At 40.5% G+C, this 22,940-nt stretch overlaps 1 protein-coding gene across 1 annotated transcript in view; it reads right to left on the bottom strand.

The window, feature by feature from the left end:
* Window positions 1-22,940, bottom strand: part of LOC122811222 (V-type proton ATPase subunit B, brain isoform) — a 1,846,974-nt gene that overhangs the window by 311,675 nt on the left and 1,512,359 nt on the right. The window lies entirely within an intron of this gene.

Genomic DNA, 22,940 nt, shown 5'->3' with positions numbered 1-22,940 from the left:
CAGACAGGGACCTGATGACATGCAGCATCATATGCGCTGCCTTAGTCAGACAGGGACCTGATATGCAGCATCACATGCGCTGCTTTATTCAAGCTTTTTTTATATGCCTTAACCACCCCTATATGTTTTAACATGTCATGAAGGGGTGTGCAATGGGTTTGCAAACGACATGACCCAAGTACATTATGGCTTGACCTTACACTGCATGTCCCCAAAGTGTGCCAAGCACATGACCAGAGTACTATCACCGGCACTTCTGTGTCTCACAGGTGGTTCTTTGAGGTTTCAGACATAGCTAAAGAATGCCCAGTGGTCCTTCTTGGTCTGGGAGGCGAAATGTACCTCATATATGGGTTTGGTAAACTATTTGTTTAGTTTGGGGGGCTTTTACCACACTTCCTTCTATTATACAGCTGATTGGTTTAGTGATTCCACCACAGTGGCCTTTTGAGTTAGTTTTGTACTTATTCCTGGTGGGTACAAGCTGCCTCTATGCAACTATTAACATGCTTAGATATGTTTTCTGTGAACAGTTCCACGTAGGCAACAGTGTTCACAGGGTTTAGGGAAACTTGAAAGTTTGCTAGGTTATCACCTAATAGTAGGATGTTAAGCTTAGTGTTCTTCCTGGGGTTCCATTATTATTTGTAATCCAAAGGAGACCATTTTGTGGTTTGACATTACCAGACAGAACATTACGCTAGGGTGTGTGCAGCACTCTCCCATAATCCTGTTTATAAATTGAGTTACCCAAGTTTAGTGAAAGATGCAGACACCTTCTGCACTTGCTACTGCGAGGAGGGAAAGATGAAGGTTAACCTGTTCCATGTGTTTTAAGGAGCGAGAGGATCACAGGTAATACACAATTGTGTGCAGAGCTCATTCTTAATGGAGCCACCTAAACTGAACCAGATGATACAGCAAGCTTACCAGAAAGACAAATTCAGCTTCGATTTAACCCCTTCTCTCCCTATCAACCATCCCTCAAGAAATACCATCAAATATTACTCCCCCTGCTATCACTAGTGAACAGGTCCTTAATGGTCCAAGGCCAAGGACACTGCATCAATGGGCCCAGACAATATCACAGGATGCCTTCTAATTAGCATGAAACATGACCTATCAGATCCTTTGGGAACTGCTATAACCATAGCCTCTAAACATGCTGTGTGCTTCATGACTGGAGATCAACCATCATCCCTCTGCACAAAGGTCAACCATCTATAGACCCTGGAAACTACAGATCCACAGTCTCACCAGTCTCGTACACAAAGCCATGGAAATGATCTCAAATTACATATGAAACCTCCCGATATTGGATCCAACCCAGTTTGGTCTAGTCAAGGGCAGGTCATGCCTACTCAACCTGGTGGACTTCTTTGAGAAGATCACCAAAGCAACAGACAAGGGCAAATGGTTCCCACTACCTAACTTGACCTGGACAAGGCATTTGACACAATACCCCAACTCAAGCATTGTTGACACACTCAGGAGATTAGGTATATAAAACAGTCAACAGCCAAATGGCTGACAGGACCTAGTTAATTAGTACTGGGGTGTCCACCTATACAAAGAGGCCAGTCACAAGCAGAGTCCCTCGGGGCTCAGTCCTGAAATCACTTTTTGGTATCTACTTCTCTGAAGTCAATGTCAATCTCAAGCGCCTCTGGCTGAACAAATTTGTAGACTTTTACAAATTAGACGTCACAGAATGCCCACGGGACATCCACCACTGTGATCCATACAGAGTCATCAAAATCCTGTCACACTGCACGAAATTTATGGAGATGGTGATTGATAAATGGATACACAGGGTAGTACAATGTAATGAGGGTGATGAGCAACACTTATTCAATGGATACACAGGGTAGTACAATGTAATGAGGGTGATGAGCAACACTTATACAATGGATACACAGGGTAGTACAATGTAATGAGGGTGATGAGCAACACTTATTCAATGGATACACAGGGTAGTACAATGTAATGAGGGTGATGAGCAACACTTATTCAATGGATACACAGGGTAGTACAATGTAATGAGGGTGATGAGCAACACTTATTCAATGGATACACAGGGTAGTACAATGTAATGAGGGTGATGAGCAACACTTATTCAATGGATACACAGGGTAGTACAATGCAATGAGGGTGATGAGCAACACTTATTCAATGGATACACAGGGTAGTACAATGTAATGAGGGTGATGAGCAACACTTATTCAATGGATACACAGGGTAGTACAATGTAATGAGGGTGATGAGCAACACTTATTCAATGGATACACAGGGTAGTACAATGTAATGAGGGTGATGAGCAACACTTATTCAATGGATACACAGGGTAGTACAATGTAATGAGGGTGATGAGCAACACTTATTCAATGGATACACAGGGTAGTACAATGTAATGAGGGTGATGAGCAACACTTATTCAGATCAGGATGCAGCATAACTCACCCAGTTTTGGGAATGGTACAGCTGATAAGATGGTAGAGATGACAAGACAGTCCAAATGCGCACGGCTATAATTTAATACAGATAAACAGGTCCCAGGAAAGCTGCCTTGGCCAGAACCATGGGTGGTTCAAAGTCCCAGAAACATTAGTAGAATTAGTGCAGCCTAAGTAGAAGGACCCCACAACTAAAGTATAGTGTTGCGTCTCCCCTGTGGGTTAGTCGATGCACCCGTAACTGGATCCCTTTTCCTATCTAATTCACAAGTTATAGAACATCGCCAAATGCCAGTGACTACTACCAATTATTAATTTTCCTCATGTGATAGTCCACACAACGCCCTTTCTGAAGGATGTCATGCAAACAGAACTGTGCTGTTCCCTGATTACAAATCGTACTACCCATAAGTTATCTTTCTCATGTTTTCTAATTTCACATAACTATAGGTTTGATGTGACTGGCATCCGTTGCTGGGCAAAAGCTTGATGTCCTCTAGCATTCCACACTGATGATGCAACAGTAGGTAAAAAATAAATAAATAAAATTTAAATATTTTCTTATTCTGGTGTTGCAGACAATTTGGACTGACAAACTGTATTTACCTCTTACTTACAAATCCCATTATTTGACATCGGAGTCAATTGTCATGAGAATTTTTCTCTTGCATACCATAGCAACAGCAGCCTTTGAATGGCGGGTCTATATCATATATTCGAAATTCCAATATGTCAAACACCATATGTTCGAACTTGGAATTTCGAATACTGAAAACATCGAAAACTCAGAATAGCGAATTTTTTCCTGGGAAAAAATTTGCTGTTCCGAAAAACATACACCCAACACAAGTACACTAAAATAAATAAACCACACACATAGATTTAACAAAACCCAATCCCACACTAAACCAAACATACATTACTATCCACTTACCTTAACGCCCACCCTAACGCTAAAGTCCGTAACTATCGCACACATACCCTACAAATCTATACACAAACTAATTAATACACACACATACAGTTAGCAAAACACAACCCTACACTACACCATACATACATTACTAACTATCCACTTACCTTAACCTGCACCCTAACACTAAGGTCAGTAACTCTCGCACCACAGTGGAGGAAATAGCGAAGCCACGGAACGGCCCACCGAAATCTTGCCCTAGGTAAGATTTCGATGTTCCGGGGCTTTGCTACTTTCACCATTCGATATTTTGGTTTCGATGTTTTCACATTTGGTGGTGTACCTCTTCGAATTTTGATATAGACTCTTGAATGGCAGGTAACATTTCTAAGCAGTGAACCATTAGCTAGACAGCAATACTGGGCATAGATAGAGGAACTGCGACACAATTGTCATTCCTGATATGTGCAGTACTTCACTTTAGTAACTATTAACTGATAAAAGAAATATTTTTTTTAATGTTTTTTTGTTTTCAACTTGATCACGCCAGTCTTCCTGAGGTCAAGGACCCAAGTCTAAGTCAGTTGAACAAAATAAAAAGGGTGTGTGTGTATAAATTGATACACAGACAGGTGCCTAAAATTTGCTAGTTCATATTACTTGATATGAATTTGTTTTTCTTAAGAAACTGTGCTGGATAATAAATAAACCATATGCAAATGTTGGATGTTCACATTTTATCATTTTGTGGTTGAATGTACACTAAGGAAATATAAAAAATCTAGAAAAATATCTATTCTAATCCTGACTGATTATTCCTATTTGGTTTTACACTGCTATTGACATCAATTTACTGACTTGCGTCTCCCTTAGATTAACTGTACAAAGTTATTCCAGAACTGCATCCATATGCCTTCTCTGATGGTCTCCACTGTGAGTTTTAAATGAACAGTAACATTGCACTGATAATGTATTACAATGCATATTCTGGGCTTTCCCCTGGGTAACATCTGTACATGGGCTGTTCAAGTTAGGCCACACATACACACACAAATATAAAGATATACAAATGCAGGCATGTGTGTGTGTGTGTGTGTGTGTGTGTGTGTGTGTGTGTGTGTGTGTGTGTGTGTATATAAATATAATATATAATATAATTATGTATAATACACACACACACACACACACACACACACACACACACACACACATTTCATACATGGGTTCATAGGTGTGTACTGGGCTAATGGCCCTGGAGCCTTTACAAGCCTAGCCCACAGAAGTGCCCTGGCATCGTGCCGCCTGACGTTAGTTCCCAATGCCTCTATCAAGTACAGCCACTGCAGTGATCCTTGGGGTGAACTTTCTATTTCTCATCCACTCAAGATATCTCTTGAAGTGGGCCAGTGAGGTGCTCTGCTTGACATGTATGGGGAAGTCTATTCCAGAGCATCGGCAGTGTCTGGGTGAGGAACCTGTCCCTCCAGCATGTTCTGTTGATTGTGGCAATGAGGTTGAGGTCTCTGGAGCATGTGGTATGGAGTGATTGGGATTCTTTAGCTGTAGCATTTCTAACAGAGCTAGGTCAGACATGGCTTTGTAAGTCAAGCAGAGATCACCTCTAAGTAGGTGATATGAAACAAAGAATAGCTGGAGTTTTTTGAGTCTGTCTGAGTAGGACGTGTGTTTAACGCCTAAGATCCTCTTCGTAAGGTACTTATGTGGCCTCTCCAGCTGTTGCAGGTGTCTACTGAGGTAGGGGGTTGGGAGGGTGGCCTAATGAGGGGTTGGGAGGGTGGCCTAATGATTAAGGTGTTTGCCTTACAAACCCAAGGTGCAGGGTTTGAATCTCACAAGGGATAATTGGCTAGGCTTAAAATGGCTCGCAAGGGCAGTTAGCTTAGTACTAATCTATGAACCTATATGCTAAATGGGGCATTATACTAGATGAGTGGTCTAATGAGGGAAGAGTAGAGAGAGACTATGACCTCTCTCTTCCTGGATGCAAAACCCTTGGTAATGACATGAGACACAGACGGGCTTTCTGACCACAGTGGCAATGTGGTGGTCGAAGGAGAGGTTGCTGTCAAACTGCGTCCCCAGATCTCTTATAATGGATTCCATGAGCTCCCATCAATGTGGTAGCTAGTGGGAACTGAGTTTTTTCCAAAGGTCCGTTTATTCACCCCTGCTTACTAGTACTGAAATTAGCTGCCCCAGCTGCCTTTTTTACCATGTTTCTCAGCAATACAATTTTCTCAATAAAATTAATTCATACTTTGAATCTCAACAAAAGAATGGCTTCACCAGAGAAAATTAAAGTTTTTGGATGGCCCAGCCACAACCCAGACCTAAATCCAATAGAAAATCTGTGGGGTGACCTGAAGAGGCCGGTCCGCAAGAGATGCCCTCGTAATCTGACAGATTGGCAGTGCTTTTGCAAGGAAGAGTGGGAAAATATTGCCTTGTCAAAATCTGCCATGCTGATAGACTCATATCCAAGAAGGCTGAATGCTCTAAGTAAATCAAAAGGTGCTTCAACAAAGTATTAGTTTAAGGGTGTTCACACTTATGCAACCAGCTTGTTGTACACGTCTTATACTTTTTATAGTTTTTCCCCTAACAGATTTGTATGATTTTTCAATTTAATTGTATAGGTAATAGGTCACATTAAGGGTGGGAAAAAATTTTGAAATGATTTATTGTGGTCCCATTTTTTTATATCACAAAAATCTGGCATTTTAACATGGTGTGTACACTTTTTATATCAACTGTAGCTGATTAGCTCACACCTAACATAACATCCACAGAGATCCATTCTAAACCACATCCACAGAAGGTCGCTTACAAACATTGCAGTTATTGAATGGACTGGCTGCCATTTCATCTCAAATAGAACTCCCTGTAATGTCATAACAAAAGAAAAACATTAAAAATTGAAATTAAACACACAAGTCATACCCTTTTTCATATTAATGTAGCTGCTAATGCTGAAATCCTGTTTGAGGCCCATCTCCACAGGAAGAACAAAGAAACTGGCAAGAAAAAATGTAGTGGGACTGCACACAAACATGAAGGCGCGTCTACCACAAGACAATGCAGAGTACAAAAAGACATAGGTGGTGCACTCCACATCCCCTGAATAAAGATCATAATATTCATCTGCACGCAAACAAGGTGACAATGTCAAGGAACAAGTCAGCCATAAAGTATGTGAACCTTGCCCATGGCAACAGCATTGCTTACAAGCAGAGATTAAAAGAAATAGCTCAGTTATGGAAATAAGGCACCCTTTAGATGTCTGAACTGGTACACATGCATCAGGTGTGAAGCCTGATGAACATCAATTATTCAAGCTTTCTGCTCAGGAAGGGGAAAGCTGAGTTAACACGTATCATGCTGAGCAGATACAGTCATCATGCAGTCATCCTGATTCGTCAATAACTGTTTCCAACTGACTGCTGACCAAAGGAAAGAAAAAACTAAAAGGAATAATAGAAGCAACACATGAGTATGGAACAGAAGGCAATGGTTTAGAACAGTTACATGCATCTTACCACTGGTACAAGATGAAGCTCTGCTAAATATCAGCGACAAAGAAGCTTGTGACGGCCAAACAGAACACAAAGTAGGAAAAGCAAAACAGAAACTAAAACGTATTCACACCTGTGAAAAGGTATCGCAAAGGCATTCGCACCCCTGAAAAGGTATTGCAAAGGCATTCACACCCCCTGAAAAGGTATTGCAAAGGACACACTCTCCACGACTATCTCCACTGCGGCTGAGCTGTAATGTCTCTTTGCAATAGCAGTGTATTGCTACTTGTGTTCCCACTCTCTGCAGTCCAATTCTTCTTAGAAAAAAAAAAAACTATTATAAGCTCTACTATCTTGGTATGTAATTGTATATCCTTTTATTTGTATGGAAGTTATTACTATTATAAGCTCTACTATCTTGGTATGTAATTGTATATCATTTTATTTGTATGGAAGTTATTACTATTATAAGCTCTACTATCTTGGTATGTAATTGTATATCCTTTTATTTGTATGGAAGTTATTACTATTATAAGCTCTACTATCTTGGTATGTAATTGTATATCCTTTTATTTGTATGCAAGTTATTACTACTATTATAAGCTCTACTATCTTGGTATGTAATTGTATATCCTTTTATTTGTATGGAAGTTATTACTATTATAAGCTCTACTATCTTGGTATGTAATTGTATATCCTTTTATTTGTATGGAAGTTACTAGAATGCCCATCAATGCTATACTGCCCAAGCACAACATTCTCTGTTGAATGTACTTTAAATTGTATTGAGGATCTGTTCTCCCTGGGTCTCCACTGAAAAGAGGGTTCGAATCAGCCACATGACTTTTCCAGATAAGAAACTGCAAATAAATACATAAATAAAAAACAATCTACCTGCCAAAAATGAAGTAAGGATCCACTGACAGGATAACTTGGAAGTAGACAATGTGAATGTTACGGGAGTGACTAGATATGATGATGAGAAAATGTGGAAGGGAGGTGCAGAGAAGTATATTCGTCTGGCATCCAGAGAATATTACTCAAAAAGAAGACACATTGCAACTGGTGTGAAAAATAAGTTAAGACAGACTTCTGAAGACAGTGTGCGATGTCATACAAATTAGACTCTATAGCATAACAATACAGCTCTTCATGATCTCAGCCAGTGCTCCACAGCAGGGCTGTGGAGGTGAGGAAAAGAAGGCTTTTGTACAGCCGTTGCAGAATCTCCTCAATGAAGCCTAACAAAGTAAATTGGCCTTGATAACGGATGACCAGAGTGCTCATACTGGGACAGACAGAACAGGATACGAGTACTGCCGGGGTCCATATGGTTGGTGCAAAAGGGATAATGAAAGAGAATCTATTCTAAACTTCTATCTGGCAAACAGCTTAAAGGTGGCCAATACATTATTCACCAAGAATGACAGTCACACACACAACAGTGGCCAGCTTACAACTCTAGTATACCTTCTTCTACTGAAGAAACGACATGAGGGTAAAAACAGAAACCACAAAATCATTCCTCATGAAACTGTCAACCCTCAGCATAAACCACTGGTGGCTCCCAATCGGTTGCAAGCAGTGGTCACAGAAGGCTCCAAGATCAAAACAGATTTAGACTGAAGATCTAGAAGTCGAGTGAAGCAAAAGCACAGGCGTCCAAGGAAATACAGATGGCTCAGGAAGGACAGGGAACAGAAGGAGCCAAACCAAGGAAGTACAGACGGCTCAGGAAGGACAGGGAACAGAAGGAGCCGAACCAAGGAAATACAGATGGCTCAGGAAGGACAGAGAACAGAAGGAGCTGAACCAAGGAAATACAGATGGCTCAGGAAGGACAGGGAACAGAAGGAGCCGAACCAAGGAAATACAGACGGCTCAGGAAGGACAGGGAACAGAAGGAGCCGAACCAAGGAAGTACAGACGGCTCAGGAAGGACAGGAAACAGAAGGAGCCGAACCAAGGAAGTACAGATGGCTCAGGAAGGACAGAGAACAGAAGGAGCCGAACCAAGGAAATACAGATGGCTCAGGCAGGACAGGGAACAGAAGGAGCCGAACCAAGGAAGTACAGACGGCTCAGGAAGGACAGAGAACAGAAGGAGCCGAACCAAGTTAGTACAGACGGCTCAGGAAGGACAGGGAACAGAAGGAGCTGAACCAAGTTAGTACAGACGGCTCAGGAAGGACAGGGAACAGAAGGAGCCGAACCAAGGAAGTACAGCCAGCTCAGGAAGGACAGGGAAAAGAAGGAGCCGAACCACGGAAGTACAGACGGCTCAGGAAGGACAGGGAACAGAAGGAGCCGAACCAAGGAAATACAGACGGCTCAGGAAGGACAGGGAACAGAAGGAGCCGAACCAAGAACCAAAGAAATACAGATGGCTCAGGAAGGACAGGGGAACAGAAGGAGCCGAACCAAGGAAGTACAGATGGCTCAGGAAGGACAGGGAACAGAAGGAGCCGGACCAAGGAAGTACAGACGGCTCAGGAAGGACAGGGAATAGAAGGAGCCAAACCAAGGAAATACAGACAGCTCAGGAAGGACAGGGAACAGAAGGAGCCGAACCAAGGAAATACAGACGGCTCAGGAAGGACAGGGAACAGAAGGAGCCGAACCAAGGAAGTACAGACGGCTCAGGAAGGACAGGGAATAGAAGGGGCCGAACAAGCATGACAGTTTCTCAAAGCAGCATATAGGAAGACAACAGAACAGATATACAATTGAGCCTGGTGTGAACATAAGATATGCAAGAAAAATTGTGGTGGAATGCAGAAGGTCAGGAAGTTATCAAAAGAAAGGAGTGCAGGAAGAAATGGAAGACAGAACAGGCAGATGTTTAAAGAGCAGTTGCAATGGCAAGAACAAGGCATCACAGAACCTCTATCAGCATCTGGAATGTGACAAAGCAGATGGCATAACTAAGATAAATCGGGCACAAAGAAGCTAAAATCAGGCTGTAAGTCAAGAACATAAAAAATGAAGATAGTCTGTGGACTCCATTCATATGGGATGCCAGCAACAATTTTCTTACCAGACAAGAGGAGTTCAAGGGTTGATGGAAGGTATAACTCAAAAATATTGAAAATTCTGAATTAACAAAACCCCACAGATTGTAGTACCACATGCACAGCCTGTGGTGAAAAAAGAAAAATCCACAATAGAAGGCATTCTCAGACTTGAAAAAAGCATTTGACAATGTCCCAAGAAAGTTCATCTGGGTAATCCTATTATGAATCAAAATCCAAGAAGCAATTTTAGAATTAGTGAAGGCTAAGTACAAAGACTCAATGACACAAGTACAGTGTTTGGACTCTCAGAAGGGTCACAGTGAGACTGGGTACCCATGTTTCAGCTCTGAGTCCAGTCTTGTTCACACTGGTGACGGACTACATCAGTAAACAGACCTGAGGGCCACCAGAAACAAAGCTGCTGCATACAGACTGTGTAGCACTACAAGCAGATTCAGAACAGAAGTGTCAGGGCACTGGAATGTAAAACTGAAGGCACATGGGATAAAACTGAGTACAGGTAACAGAATGGTTTTGTCAAGAAATGGACAATAATCAGATGAAGCTAAAATTGAGATAGAAGAGAAAATAGCAGAATAAGTTAACAGCTTCAAATACCTGGGAACTGTGGTTGAGAAGGGAAATCTGAATAAGGAGGCCAAAGCAAGAATAAGAACTGCAACAGCCAGTTGGCACAAAGTGTCAGGAGTGTGTAACAGAATGCCAAAGAATATGAAAACTAAGGTGTACAGAACAGTGGTATGACCAATACTACAGTGTGGCAAATAAGCCTGAGCAGGGAAGGCAGAGCAGCAGAGAAAGCTGAAAGGGATGGAGGTGAAGTGCCCGAGACAGATCAGCAGGATGCACATTGCAGGACATATGAAGAAATGAGGACATAATTCAGAAGCCAAAACAGCTCGACTGCAAAGAAGTTCAAGGGGACCAGTTAGAGACGTCCAATCAAATGTAAAGGAAAGCCAAGGATGAGCTGGGTACAGCAGATTTGAGACACACAAGAAGAAGGAAAGACAAGGACACCCTGTCAAAAGATGGCCAAACTGTACAAGAGAAGTGAAGGCTGGGTATGACATTCCAAGAAAGGAGGGTGGCTCTTAATTGAGAAAAGCAGTGACAGTTGAAAAGACACCCTGACTCAGTGTGGAAATGGAAAATGGGGGTGATGATGGTGAGTGTTGTGTAGCCTGTAACCCTTTTGTTGTAAACATAATGACTGAAGCATTTTCTTGCATATAAGCATCAATGCTGCTCCTGTATCACTCCTGTCTGCCACTAAAAGTCCAAGGATATGAGGGGGCGGAGCCTAGATGGCAAACAGATAGGCAGCATTTTTTAGAGCTCCACAAAACAGTACCAGAAAACAGGGAAAATTATTTTCATTAACCAGAAATAGAAAAAAAAATATTAAGGAACTTAAGAACTACAACTCTACCAAATTTCAAGAAATATTGAGTTTTTCCTGTCAAAATATGCTGGAGAACAGTTTGGTAATGGCCAGTTTAAAGAATTCTCACTCAGAAACCACCCTGAAGAAGGAGATACAACTGATGTCTTCCACATTACATGAACTGTCGTTGAAAATGGATAGATTCACTGATAACTTGGAAAGTCTAAAACTGCCAAAAGCAAACAGATGTACTAAAAGAACTACTGCAGCAACAACAAAGTAAATTACTTGATATGGAGACATCACTACATGACATTGATGGAAGACTCCAAGAAGAGGAAAATCAGACAGAATTCTTACTTCACCAAAATAACTGGCTACTTAATAAAGGGGATGATTTAGAAAACAGGGAGAGGAGAACTAATATAAGAGTATTTGGTTTTCCAGAAAAAACAGGGAAAAAACATCTTTTTGAATTCCTGGCTTCCTGAAGTGCTTGATTTAAAAGAGGGATTATCAAATGGAATAGAAAGAGCTCACAGAGCCATAGGAAAATCTATTCCCTCTTCACCTAATGCACCAACCACCAAGATCAATTGTGGTAAAGTTCCTGTCCTTCTTGGATAAAGAGCTCATTTTAAAAACAGCCTGGAGAAAAAGTCCCATAACATATAAACAGAGTCGCAACAGATTTGACAGTGATTATTCTGCAAAAGTGTTAGAAACAAGGAAAAAAACGTGGCCATTAGTGAAACTTCTCAAACAAGATAAAAGTGCAGATGGTATATCCTGCTAGAATCAGAATGTTCTGTTCAAATGACTTGAGAACCTATAAGAACATTGAAGAAGCGTCTACCTTCATCAATAATAATATCACAATTCCTGAAGAAATAGACTGGACTGTTTTCACCAACTTTAAAAGATCTCCAGAAAAAGTACTTGGTCTGATGTAAGGAAAAAAAAAAAAAACAAAGAACTGATTTTAAAACTACACAATCTTTCAAATCTTTCAAAGAATCAACAAAGATAAATACTTCTGGACTTTACCTCAAAATGTAGGGTGGGAGGTTGGCATAATGGTTAAGGTATTTGCCTTATAAACTAAAGGTGCAGGGTTTGATTCTCACACAGGGTAATTGGCTAGGCTTAGAAATGGCCCACAAAGGCAGTTAGCCTAGTACTAATCTATGAATCTACTAATCTATGTATTTTATCTAATATATTGCCTATTATACTCTGACATTTACACTTTTTCTTAAACTTATACTTTATACAACATACTAATACCAAGTTTAGTGGTTGTCTGATAATGTTAAATGTTTTTATAGCTCAGAGTGACTTCTAGAAATATAGTTACATCTCATTCATAGGCAGTGAGGAAAACCAGATTCAAATGTTATCTTTCACTTAATATAATTAATTATATGTAAAGGAAGAACAGAGACAACATATACACAAATGCTATTTTCTCATCTCCCTTTTTAATAGCATATTTAGTTCACCTCATTGTTGCATAACAGGAATTAAAATTTTTAATCATACTTTGAGGGTTACTGACTTCACTACATTTCAAATTCCCATTTTAAAGTAATATAGATATCCATATTTTTAAACGTGGAAAAAAACAGTCACTACAAACAGAGTTCCGTTACTGGGTTCTGACGATGCTGTTATTTGAAACAATCTCGTACATTAGTTAGAGCTTCCCTTTCAACCCCCCCCCCAAAAAAAAAACAATAGACTTATCTCGCACATTCCTGATTCAAATAATCCCATTTAGAACATGTCACTTTGTAGATACTGCGAGTTCTTCGCATTCAATTAAAAGGGGAAAGAAAAGTCAAAACACAGTACTTTCACGTAGAAGCACAATATCCCCCTGTAACTCTGTCAGTTAGTTCGGACATTCAAGGCCATAGAGATCTGCGAGTAGAGGAGGTTAAATTCTGTTTAACTGACTTTCTGAAGACCTTTTTTCTTTACTGTTTTTCATAAAAATCCAAGGGAAATGAGTTTATTTATAATTTAGTCAAGAATACGAACGAACGGAAGCCCTGTGAAAGAGTACGCTCGCTTATACGTACCATTCTCCTTACAGCAGTATTTCCCTTGTTTGCTATGAAAGATATAAGGTGGAAATAGTTAAGGAATCCCCTGCTTTTCCGTTGTTGAGGTAGCGCTTGTGGTGTGATATCATTGGCACAAGCAGTACATTTTAAGCTCATTTAACATGGTCTTTGGATTCTTAAAATATACAGACCCTGACTTCTTTTAAATAAATAAAAAGAATAGGTGTGAAATCAGTGACAGAGTAGCTGTTTCTCATGTAGGTAACACAAAAGAAGATTTTACAGCAACACTGAATAACATCCAGTTGAAAAAGTAATAGAAGCATTACAGACTACATTCTTACACTTGACGTGAACACGGTCCCTTTCTTACTGCTGAATAATTTCTACTTGGGCTATAAGATACACTATGCTATGGTGATCCAGTAAATTGATATGTCTGATAGTTTTGCGAACATCTGTTACAGCGTTGCAAGTGTAAATAGGAAAATATGTGTGAGAAATGCACATATCAGCTGCAGTTGTGACATACTTCTGTGCACATAAGTAAAATTAAGACAGGCTTTAGACATGTACTGAATACTTCATTACCCTGGTAACAGAAATCATCTAATTTCAGAAGCCATAAAGGGACTTATTACCTTGTACTTATAACTCCTGCTTATTTGTATATAATGTGCACATTGCTTTATTAGATAACATAGTAAACCCTGTACTGGGCAGTGTTGTTATTTTCCTCTGTTCACACTGCGTAGACATGTTCAGTTGAATTAAGTAGTAACCAAATAAATAGTGAACACAGTAGGTAGTACATTACTGATCACTCTCCTCACCCTTTAGTGCTTTCTAATCTTTGGTAAGTGGGGTTCAACTTTCAGTAAAGTGGCAAAGATGCTGGTAATTAGCCAAAACTCTTGCACCAACATGCAAGTAGTTGTTTAACTGCACTACTAAACTGTGTGGGCATGTGCACTTATTTCTATGATGAACAGTTGATTTATTCCCAGAAAAACTTTAAGCCATGGTTCTATAACTCATAAAATTGGCATCTTGGACAGTCTTGCGAGTGCTGATGTATTGCAGGTGTTGCCTTGACGACAGGGAATTACTGGGAAACCTATAGTAAAATTGCACATAAATTAGCATAATAAAGTAGTTTAGATGTCATTCATTCTACCAAGAATTGTTTGAATAACACATTTACAGACAAAGGTTTCTAAGAAACGCAAATGCTAAATGATATTCTGTATGCTACACATCCGGTTAAGGTAGGGATTTATAACAAACTACCGTTAATCCTTCAGACATTAGTTGTACAGCTGACTATTATGCAGTTGATACTTTTACTGAACATTGATGACTGTTTACATAATAAGGTTATCAGTTTCTTAGTGGGATGGTTGGTAAAATGAGTTCACCTTGGAATTTCATCTTTATTGCTTTAAAGTAAATGGCCAATGAGAAAATGTCTTCATGGGGGCGTGGCCAAGATGGGCTCTGAGTAGCAGCAGATTTCAACAGCTCCACTAAAGAAATATTATTCTGACAGGAATTCTGCCTTCAAACTAAAAATTGAAAATACCTTTATATATAATTTGAAAGAACTTAACCATCTACAATAATATCTAGTTAAAAACAAAAAAAGGCAGATTTTCTTGTCAAATTATTCCTGGATAATTTCTCATCTGAAAGAATTCTTCACTAAATCCAGCAACCAAGATTCCAGTCTCAAAAGAGAGATTCAGACTTTGAAAACAAATATACAGGATCTTACTACAAAAATTGATAAGCTGGATATGAAAATAGATAATTTCAAGAACAAAACTACCAAACAAATGGATTTACTTCACCAAGACTTGTTACAACAAAAATCACAGATAACAGGTCTTGAAGTTCTGACTGATATGGATGGGAGAATTATTGAAAATGAAAACAATGTCGAATACTTACTCAAACAAAACACTTCTACAAAATAGGTTAGATGATCTAGAAAACAGATCCAGACACAACAACCTAAGAATATTTGGACTACCAGAAGGCACAGAAGAGAACATGACTAAGTTTCTCAATACTTGGTTACCTAAGACTCTTGATCTTACTGAAACTATGTCCTTTGGTTTTGAGAGGGCACATCGTTCCCTTGCCACAGTGAATACTGTTAACAAAAAGCAACCTAGATCTATCATTGTCAAATTCCTCTCATCCTCATACAAGGAATTAGTGTTAAAAACTGCCTGGTCCAAGTCACCAATAAAATTAAATGACGCTATGATACATTTTGACAATGATTATTCATCAGCAGTTATTGCAAAAAGAAAAATATTCTTACCTTTGATAAAAGAATTGAAGAAAGCACAGGTGAAAACACACAGTACAGTTGTGTACCTACCATAAATGTAGATGTTAGAGTGTATTCACTATTGCAGTCATTACATTTGGGTTATCCTGCTGGCAGGCTACCAACAGTTGGCCTGAATTCCAAAGTCCTGGTCTGGCGTCGGTTGCTGTCGCCTCTTCCCCGATGTCAGTGTGCCAGGGGTATAAAAGATGCAGCAGGTGCCCCCAAAAGGGTAGGCTGTAAAAACTATGATCATAAAAAAGCATGCACATAACTTTCATCCACAAGCAAATACACCACATAGGTTGTACAGAATAGATAGGTACAGATAAGTCCCAGGAAAGAAAAAGGGGGATGGCAGAAGGGTAACCTGGACTGCAACAGTGAATACACTCGAACATCTACATTTATGGTAGGTACACAACTGTACTATGTTCATCGTGTTTCACTGTTGCAGTCATTACACTTAGGCTGAATCCCAAAGCTGAGGTTGGGCGGCTGGGCCTAAATAGAGTTTGGAGTGTCTATGAGGCCCTGCAGAATTGCAGTGGCAAAGCCTGCTCTGGATTTAGAGTAGAGAGGTAAATGGTAGTGCTTTGTAAAAGTGTGCACTCAAGTCCATGTTGCAACCTCAAAAATATCCTTGGTTGGTACTCCTCTGAGGAAGGCTGCTGAAGTGGCTGCTGCTCTGGTAGAATGTGGCCTAATGGCCTTAGGCACTGATTTGCCATGCTGTGAATAGCAGAAACGAATGCAGTGGCCTATCCATTTTGAAATAGTCTGCTTTGAAATGGCTTTTCCTTGGGAACCTGCAGCAAATGCCAGTAAGAGCTGCTCAGTCTTTCTGAAGGCTTTAGTCTTGTCCAAGTAAAAGCGTAGCTGTCTGTGTATGTCCAAATTATGCAGAAGTCTCTCCCCCTTATTCTGTGAGTTTGGATAAAAGGTAGGCAAATGTATGGTTTGGTTAAGAGCCACGCTGAACACTACCTTAGGCATAAATGTCGGGTTTGTCCTTAGAGAAACCCTGTCCTGATGAAAACTAATAAAAGGTTCCACAGCCATTAGTGCCTGTAACTCTGAGACTCTTCTTGCTGAAGCTATTGCTAGGAGAAGAGCGGTTTTCCATGACAAGTATTTTATCTCTGCTGTATTGGCAGGCTCAAAAGGAGGCAGTGTGAGTTTCTCCAAGACAAAACTGAAGTCCCATGTAGGTATTGGAGCTCTCCTTGGAGGTCTTATGTTTTTGGCCCCTCTGAGAAACTGTCTTAGCAGTGGATGAGAAAAAATAGGTGGGTCTGTATTGTAATGAGCTGAAATGGCAGCGGCATAGATCTTAATTGAGGAGGATAGGCCTTTGTCCAGCATCTCAGTTAGATATTGCAAAATCTCAGGAATATTTCGTTCAAGCGAGTCAATTCCCTGCACTTGGTTCCAAGCACAGAATCTCTTCCATTTTTCTGCATAAGATTTTCTGGTGCTGGGCCTTCTGGCCCCCAAAACAACATCCATAACTGCTTTAGAAAGAGGTGTGTCCTGAATGACTACACTATCCGCCATGCAGCCAGATTTAGGGTTCTGAGTTGGCTATGCAGGATCTGATTGTTCTGTTGGGTCAGCAAATTAGGTATTAGAGGCAATGTCCAGGCTGGGCCTTGAGACAAGCTCTTTAGGATTGGGTACCAGTGCTGGCGGGGCCAGTCTGGGGCAATCAGTTTCGTTTTTGGTTTCTCTTGTCTGACCTTTAGGAGTACCTTGGAGAGGAGAGGCAGATGAGGGAAGGCATATACTGTTAGGTCTTTCCAGCTAAATGAAAGGGCGTCCACTTTCCATGCTTGCTTGTGATAAGTCCGAGTGCAGAATCTCTGTAGCCGGCAGTTGTGAGGGGAAGTGAATAGATCTATGTCTGGGCATCCCCATTTCCATGTCATCATGTTGAAGATTTGTGGGTCCAGTTTCCACTCGTGAGGATCCATGAGGTTTCTGCTTAGTTTGTCTGCCAAAGTATTTGTTTTTCCTGGCAGGAATTGTGCTTGCAGATGTACTTGATAAGTCAATGCTGTGTTCCACAAAGTCATGGCTTGCCTGCAGAGGGAGTAGGAATGTGTGCCCCCCCTTGCTTGTTTATGTACCACATAACTGTAGTACCGTCCGTCTATCAGTTATTGTCCCGGATGAAGTAGGTCCTTGAAGGCTGTCAGGGCATTTTGTACAGCTAGCATCTCTTTTTGATTGATATGAAGATGCATTTGGTTTGTGGGCCATGTGCCCTGAATATATTTGCCTACCATGTGCAGCCCCAGGCATAATCTGATGCATCCATTGTTAGTGTCTGCCTGGCAGTGGGTAAGGTGAATGGCTGTCCCTTGTTGTGGTGACAGGCCTGTGCCCACCACTGAAATTCCTGTTGCAGGCAGGGAATGAGAGTAATTACTGTTTCCAGGCTGTGGCAATGTTGAGTTCAAACACTTTTTAGATACCATTGTAGTTTCCTCACATGCAGTTTTGCATGTGGAATTAGTAGAATGCAGGATGCCATGTAGCCCAGAGCCTGCAGAATTTTTCTTGCAGATAACTGGGTCTTTGTTGCCAAGTCTTTGAAGTAAGAAGTCAGATGCCTTTGGCGTGAGATAAACCACCTGGGCAGTTGTATTTAAGCTTGCACCCAGGAATATCTCTTGAGATGGTACTAGTTTTGATTTCTTTTCGTTTACTGTGTACCCTATGCAAATTAGTAATCTTTTTACAAATGCCAGATGCTGTAGTAGAATATCTTTGTCCTTTACTTGAATAAGGCAGTCGTCCAAGTAGGGGTATATTTGAATTCCTCTTGTCTGCAAAATGCAATTACTGGTGCCAGGCATTTTGTGAAGACCCTGGGCGCAGTAGATAAGCCAAAGGGCGGTGCAGAGAATTGGTAGTGCAGTGAGTCAGTTATGAATATGAGGTATCTTCTGCAAGATTGTCTGATTGGGACATGCAAGCATGCCTCTGAGGTCCAAAGTTACAAGCCTTGTCCAGCATGTTCTTGTCCAGCATGGGCAGAAGCTGATGTAGAGTCAATATTTTGAATTTTGGGACGTCCAGAAAAGTATTTAGAATAGACAGGTCCAGAATTGGTCTCCAGGCTTTGTCCTTTCTTGGTACTAAGAAAAGTCTTGAGTAAAATCCTTGTCCCTGCTCTTGTTGTGGCACTGGTTGAATAGCCCCCATGTCCATGAGAGATAAAACTTGTTTTTGTGCCTCTTGCCATTGATTGCGTGGCAGGTCTGGCATGCCTTTTGCCTTTGGAAGGGTGTGAAAGTGGAACCTGTAACCCTGAGAGACTATATTTAAGACCCATTTGTCCTGGGTGATCTTGTGCCAATTTTGTGAAAAAAGTGCTAGCTTTCCCCCTAAGGGTGCTGCCAAAAAATAAGTGATTGGCAGAGGGAAGTCATTGGGACTGTTTTTTATAAGGCTGTGATTTGTCTTCTCCGCTTTTGGAGGTAGAAGCACCCCATTGTTTGGGCCTGTATGAGCCCTGGGGCTGTTGCCTGCCTCTAGGGCGTCTGAATCTGCCTCTTTGTGGTCGGTCTGACACTGGAAAGGACCAATTCTTAGAGGGCCAGTTCCTGCTAAATCTGGGTGACTGTACCTGCAAGAAATCCTTTACTGTCTGCATAGATTTTGCCTTATCCTCCATTTTCTTTAACACCTCCTCTGCCTTAACACCACAGTATCATGCTGTAATGGAGCATCCAATAATGTTGCATTAACATGATCAAGCAGATTCCGTTCCTTTAACCAAGCATGCCTTCTAATAACAAAACCTGTAACAGTGGCCCTGTATGAGGCCTCCAGTGAATCATAGCCACATTGCAAAGTATGTTTTCCCACTTGTTCAGCTGCAAGCAATAAATCCTGTAAATCTTTGTTTTCAGAACATTCAGAATTTGTCAACATTTTTTGTTTTAACAAAGACATTAAGTATTGCTGATATTTGAGCATATGAAACTGACAATTTAAAGCCCTTACAGCCAAGGTAGTAGAAGTGTAAACTTTTTTCCCCCATCTATCCAAAGCCCTAGAATCTCTGCCTGAGGGGACAGGGTTTTTGGCAGAAGCAGCCTTGACCCCTTTGGGACACTGTGAGATAGTTTCTGGGTCAGCAGCAGGGTGTTTGTAAAGAAATTTATGGGAGTCTGGGACCCTGTAGTATCTGTCCGGCTTAACAGGGGCAGGAGGTAGAGAGTCTTGAGACAGGCCGGACGGGAGTCTGGGACCCTGTAGTATCTGTCCGGCTTAACAGGGGCAGGAGGCAGAGAGTCTTGAGACAGGCCGGACTCTGAAAAAACATCATCTACTATGTCTAGAACAGGGGGAATTGCAAGAGGTCTGTGCTGAGGAAGTAAAAGAAAGTCTCCAAGTCTTTCCTTAGAATCGGAATAATCCTGGCTCTCCCAATGGAAATGCTCCCTCATGGTATGCAGAGTTTCCCCAAAAGAATAGCCCTCAGGAGGAGAAGCTGAAGGAATAGAATCTTCAGCATCAGAATCCTCATAGGGAGGAACAGAATATCCCTGATCAGAAGCGGAATCAGAGGAAATGGAAACCTGATCAGAGGAATCATATTCAGTGTCTTGCCTAGGCCTCTTATCAGGAGGGGGATGGGAACCCCTGATCAAAGTAATTAGGTCTTCGGCCATTTTGAGCATCTGTTTCTTAGGCATAGAAGCCTGTCCTGGAGAATGTTGTACTGGTTTCCTTGCCTTTAAAACCGTTTTAGACTTTGTCTTGGATGCTGAAGTAGGCATTATATAAAGTTGTGCAGGTCTGAAGACACCGTCAGAAGCCGACGCCTGCTCAGCAGCTCCAGACCCATCTGAGGGATTAATTTCCGAAGGGCCAATACCTTGAGTATCCAGAGGCCTAGCTGTCTCCACATGGGAGTCGGAGGCGGCCTGTGGCTCTGAGGTAGCGGGAGTCAGGGGCTGCGAAAGCGCCTCACTGAGCACCGACGACTGGCCTAGAAGAGGCTTCGTCGTCGGTTTTGGACCTCAGATGCTTGTCCCTGTCTTTATCCTTGGGTTTTTTTATGAATTCCGGTCGGTTGTTCCGACGGCATTATGTAGTTAAACCTTCTGCCAAAATAATGAAAAGCAAAATCGTACTGACGCTTAATCGTGCGTTGGTTAAATCTAGCACAAAACAGACAACTAGCAGTATCGTGGTCAGGGCCTAGACAAGGAATAAGTAAGAGTGGAAATCCTTATGAGGCATTTGTTCCCACAAGAAATACAATTGTTAACTTTTTCTGACATCGGTCTGGAGCAAGAAAAAAGTTTCCCCAACAGAGTACTTGGCTTTATTGAAGACTTCGGATCTGAAATTCGATTTTGAAAATCTCAGGAGTCGGCCGACTGGCACTTGCGAACTGCTTTTGCTTTAGGCACCGTGCGGCAAGAAAGACTGAAGAAAATGGCGTCGGCTGCATCTTTTATACCCCTGGCACACTGACGTCAGGGAAGAGGCGACAGCAACCGACACCAGACCAGGACTTTGGAATTCAGGCTGACTGTGGGTAGTCTGCCAGCAAGATAACCCAAGTGTAATGACTGCAACAGTGAAACACGATGAACATGTTTTGTTCCCTGTGAAGATGAAGATATTTTCATCAGAAGGTCCCAAAATGTTTGAAGACTTAGAATCAGCTCTGAACTATGTAAAAGTCCATAAGATCTTGGAAAAAATAGAAGAGATGGAATGGGCTAATCCCACACTTAAGCGAATGGCTTCTAATCCCACTTGGAAGAGTTCGAAGAAACAAAAAAAGACTAAGAAACAAGTGACTTAAATATCTATGTTTGCGGTTGATGTTTCTGGAAACACTGTGTTAATTATATGTTGATTTTTAGAAACAAGTGACTTAAATATCTATGTTTGCGGTTGATGTTTCTGGAAACACTGTTAATTATATGTTGATTTTTAGAAACAAGTGAGTTAAATATCTATGTTTGCGGTTGATGTTTCTGGAAACACTGTTAATTATATGTTGATTTTTAGAAACAAGTGAGTTAAATATCTATGTTTGCGGTTGATGTTTCTGGAAACACTGTTAATTATATGTTGATTTTTAGAAACAAGTGAGTTAAATATCTATGTTTGCGGTTGATGTTTCTGGAAACACTGTTAATTATATGTTGATTTTTAGAAACAAGTGACTTAAATATCTATGTTTGTGGTTGATGTTTCTGGAAACACTGTGTTAATTATATGTTGATTTTTAGAAACAAGTGAGTTAAATATCTATGTTTGCGGTTTATGTTTCTGGAAACACTGTTAACTATATGTTGATTTTTAGAAACAAGTGACTTAAATATCTATGTTTGCGGTTGATGTTTCTGGAAACACTGTTAATTATATGTTGATTTTTAGAAACAAGTGAGTTAAATATCTATGTTTGCGGTTGATGTTTCTGGAAACACTGTTAATTATATGTTGATTTTTAGAAACAAGTGAGTTAAATATCTGTGTTTGCGGTTGATGTTTCTGGAAACACTGTTAATTATATGTTGATTTTTAGAAACAAGTGACTTAAATATCTATGTTTGCGGTTGATGCTTCTGGAAACACTGTTAACTATATGTTGATTTTTAGAAACAAGTGACTTAAATATCTATGTTTGCGGTTGATGTTTCTGGAAACACTGTTAATTATATGTTGATTTTTAGAAACAAGTGACTTAAATATCTATGTTTGCGGTTGATGTTTCTGGAAACACTGTTAATTATATGTTGATTTTTAGAAACAAGTGAGTTAAATATCTATGTCTGCGGTTTATGTTTCTGGAAACACTGTTAATTATATGCACCATGAGCTGAAGTCAAAAGTAAAATAACAAGTAAATCCAAAAGGTCTTTGTATTTAAAATCCTCGTTTATTACAAAAGATAAAACTGCAGGAGATAGCAAGTTGTAAGCGCTTTCGCGTTGTTACCCAACGCTTCATCAGACATAAAGAAAATGCTGAAACTTTCCTCTTATAAAGCATTAATTGTTATGATGTCATTAGTAATTGGAAGTTAAAATTTAAAGAAACAGACATACAAACATAAAATATAAAATGCATTCTAAGTTAAAACATTGTCTAGAGCAGAGAATATATTTTACATAAATGTATGTGTAGACATTAATGCTTCAGTGGCCTTGAAGCTAAGAAAGGCTTAAGAGT

The sequence above is a fragment of the Protopterus annectens genome, chromosome 9.part0, assembly GCF_019279795.1.
Source record: "Protopterus annectens isolate FY-2018-M chromosome 9.part0, PAN1.0, whole genome shotgun sequence".
In the NCBI taxonomy this organism is placed as follows: Eukaryota; Metazoa; Chordata; order Ceratodontiformes; family Protopteridae; genus Protopterus; species Protopterus annectens.
The sequence above is the reverse complement of the archived record's forward strand: the minus strand, read 5'-3'. Positions and strand labels throughout refer to the sequence as shown.